The following is a 3,703-nucleotide window of genomic DNA, read 5'->3' on the forward strand; positions in this document are numbered from 1 at the left end:
TTGTTTTTGTTTACTAAAATGTCTTTCTACTGCTGCAGTGTTTTTATCATTATGATTCCAAAAAATTAAGAGTAAATATAAGTTCTGTTAATATTTCTTGAGGAGGACCTTGTATTTTCCCTTTATGTTTATGAAGTTGTAATTTTAATATTTGATTAGCCTGCTCTATAATTTTTTGTCCTTGAGGATTATATGGGGTGCCAGTGGAATGTTTAATGTTTCACAAATTAAAGAAGGATTGTAGCTTATTGGAAACATAAGCGGGTGCATTATCAGTTTTTACAGCTTTGGGAATTTCTATGATTGCAAAGGCAGAGTGGAGATGTCTAATAAGCCCATATAAAGTGAGAAGGTGTATCTATAATGACGCGAACAAAAGATTTTTTTCCCAAATGAAGGGATGTGAGTAACATCCATCTGCCATATTTCATTGGCTTTTATGCCTTGTGGATTGATGCCCGCTGGCTGTGTAGGCAGACTGATGGCAGCAGAAAAAGGGCAGGAATGGACAATGGAATTTACTTGTTCATTAGTAATAGGAAATTTGTGTTGAAGTCCTTTTTGGTTTACATGTGTAAGAGAGTGAAAATCCTGAAAAGCTGAGAAAACAAGAGAGTCACCTATTTCATTACCTTTGGTTAATGGCCCAGGAAGGCCGTGTGACTTCAGATGTGTGTAGCATAGAAAGGGGCAAAATGTTGATGAACGAGGGATTGTAAATGATGAAAATGAGTGGAGGGAGACATTAGATGTAGAAATAGCAGCAGTTTTGATATGCTATAAAACATACACTGTATATAAAGAATCAGATAACAGATTAAATGCAGGAGAAACATCTTGAAACAATGTAATAACAGCCATTAATTCTGATTTCTGTGCTGAGAGACCAGTAGTAGATATGATATTTGATGTAGGACCATAATAACAGGCTTTGCCTTTGACAGAGCCATCAGAAAAGTTAAGTAGGGGCATCTGTTATTGGATTTTTGGAAGTAATTTTAGGAAGGACAAAAGCAGTACTTTTTAAGAAGGAAACAACAGGTAAAGAGGGATAATGAGAAGTGTTTCCAGTGAAGCCACTAAGGGCAATTTGCCAATTTAAATTATTTTGGAATGCTGTCTCAATTTGCGTCTTACTTAAAGGCAGAACAATAACCTTCGGATCATATCCCTATTTTTGGCAAGTTCTTTTTCTTTGTAATTGAATAATGCTGCCAATATGGTCTATATAGGTAGTGAGTATTAACAATATTATTTGGAAGAAAAATCCATTTTATGATTAGTTCTTCCTGTATAATTAATCTCATGAGTGTATGTGGGGTATGAAAAATAAGAAGGTCTAATGGTATATCAGGCAGGACTCTATCCATTTGGATTGATTGAATCTGGTTTTCAACAAATTGTAATTCTTTTAAGGCCTCTTTTGATAGGGTCCTAGGGCTATTTAAATTAGGATCTCCCTAATGATCTGCCTTTAAAGAGGCAAATAGATGCTGCAAAGCATAAGTGGGAATTCTAATTTTTAGGTCTTATCCAAATAATGTCTCCCAATAATCTTTGCAAATCATTCAAGTCATAATTTTGTCTCTACAGATTTGAACTTTCCGTGGTTTAATTGAGGTCCTGTCATTAATGAATCCCAAATATGAGGAAGATGTCATGGTTTGTATTTTTTCTGGAGCTACAATTAGTTGTATTTTTCAAATTGTAATAGAAATATTTTAAATGTGTCCTGCAATTGTACTATATCAGAGGCTGCACATAATATATCATCTATATAATAGATAAGATAAATTTGTGGAAATTGATCTCTGACTGGCTGTGTAACTTTTGCCACATACTCCTGACAGATAGTGGGGCTATTTAACATTCCCTGTGGTAAAACTCTCCATTGATATCGTTTGGCTGGTTCTTTTAAATTTACACTGGGAATTGTGAAAGCAAAATGGGACAGTCTTCCTTGGCAAGTGGTATAGTATAAAAGCAACCTTGTAAATCTATGATAATTACTGGTCATTCTCATGGAACTAGATTAGGCAAAGGCAATCCTGGTTGGAGAGACCCCATGGGTTGGATTAACAGAATTAACCATACGCAGGTCTGTTAAAAGTCTACACTTTCCTGATTTTTTCCTAATAGCAAAGACGGGCAAATTCCAAAGACTGTGAGATTCTTCAATATGCCCTTTTCTTTCTGTTCCTCAACTAGGGCTTGTAAAGTAAGTGGTTTCTTTTGTGTTAAGGGCCACTGCTCCACCCAAATAGGTTTGTCACTCTTCCAATTTAACTTAATGGGTTCAGGAGCAGTGTCGCTCAGTGAAAAATTTGGGAATCCTCCTTAGGGAAAGGTATAACCAGAGAGGCTCCCCATTGATTTAGTAAACCTCGTTCCCAAAGTTTAATGGGCAAGACTACAATATATGGCTGCATATAGTCTTTTTGACCCTTGCGTTCTTCACAGAAAAGAATATTGAAGCTCTGATGCATATTGCTAGCCTGTCCTAATCCCGTAATAGTAACAGAAGATGAATTATATGGCCATTTTTTAGGCCAATGTAATGAGCTTATGATAGATACATCAGCTCCAGTATCAATTAGACCTGAAAATTCCTTTCCTTGTATTTTAACATGATAAATCAGTTTATCTTGATAAATTTTCTCAAATACGCCCCAGTTTTTCCAGTGCTTCCAAACCCATTAGTTTCTTTGTTTGTTTTATTTTATTTTATTTTATTTATTTGACAGATAGATCACAGGTAGGCAGAAAGGCAGGCAGAGAGAGGGGAAAGCAGGCTCCCTGCTGAGCAGAGAGCCCTATGTGGGGCTCAATCCCAGAACCCTGAGATCATGACCTGAGCTGAAGGCAGAGGCTTAACCCACTGAGCCATCCAGGCACCCTTCTTATTCCTTCTTATCTGCATCAAAACTTATACTGAGCCATGAGTTCTAGGTTGCAAAAGAGGATTTATTTTTTGTACTTTGTCTAAGTCTTTGTTCACAAACTAAACAAAAACAGCACAAGTGCAATTCTTTGTTTGTTTTTAAATTGACACTGGAGATAGGGTAAAAGTAGCAACCGGGCAATGGAATCTCTTTTTTGAAAATGGTTTGGAGCCACAGTAGTTATCATCACTGAAATTTCACTAGTTTAGTCTGAATCAATAACGCTGGTGTGAGCTAGTATTCCCTTTGAAGTAAGGCTGGATCTCCCCTAAAGTAGCCCAGTGGTTCCCTTCAGTAAAGGGCCAAAAATATTAATTGGGATTTTAGTGGGAAACTTGGCAGGCATTAAGAGATGATTTTTGGGAAGGGGGATATCTAGTCCAGCACTACCAGGCATAGCATGTAATAAATTTAAAATGGTACAATTGTCTGAAAGCTGGGTATTAAGGGAGAATTGGTCCCCTTGTTTTTTCAGGGCTGAGGGCTTGCCCCCAAATAAGTTTCCCTGAAGGGGGGATCCATCCTTGTGAAAGTTAGAACGACATTGATTTGCCCAATGTTTTCCTTTTTACACTCAGGACAAAGACCTGGTGACTTATTTCTTCTTGCATTTCATGGAGGGAATTTTCCTTTTTGCCTACAAAAGCTGTCTGCCCACAGCTGAAACATTGTCATTTTAATTTTCCTGTGGTCAGAGCAGCTGCTGCTTGAGCTAACAAATCCGCTTTACAGGTTTCTCTTTCTACTCCTTGGTATAGCTT

The 3,703-nt window shown here is 37.2% G+C and overlaps 1 non-coding gene across 1 annotated transcript; it reads right to left on the reverse strand.

Moving 5' to 3' along the window:
• Positions 1-2,899: 2,899 nt before the first annotated feature.
• On the reverse strand, positions 2,900-3,025 carry LOC116574660. The gene has a single exon (XR_004279430.1). It is a non-coding gene; the product is annotated as a small nucleolar RNA SNORA40 (small nucleolar RNA).
• Positions 3,026-3,703: the final 678 nt, after the last annotated feature.

The sequence above is a fragment of the Mustela erminea genome, chromosome 15, assembly GCF_009829155.1.
Source record: "Mustela erminea isolate mMusErm1 chromosome 15, mMusErm1.Pri, whole genome shotgun sequence".
In the NCBI taxonomy this organism is placed as follows: Eukaryota; Metazoa; Chordata; class Mammalia; order Carnivora; family Mustelidae; genus Mustela; species Mustela erminea.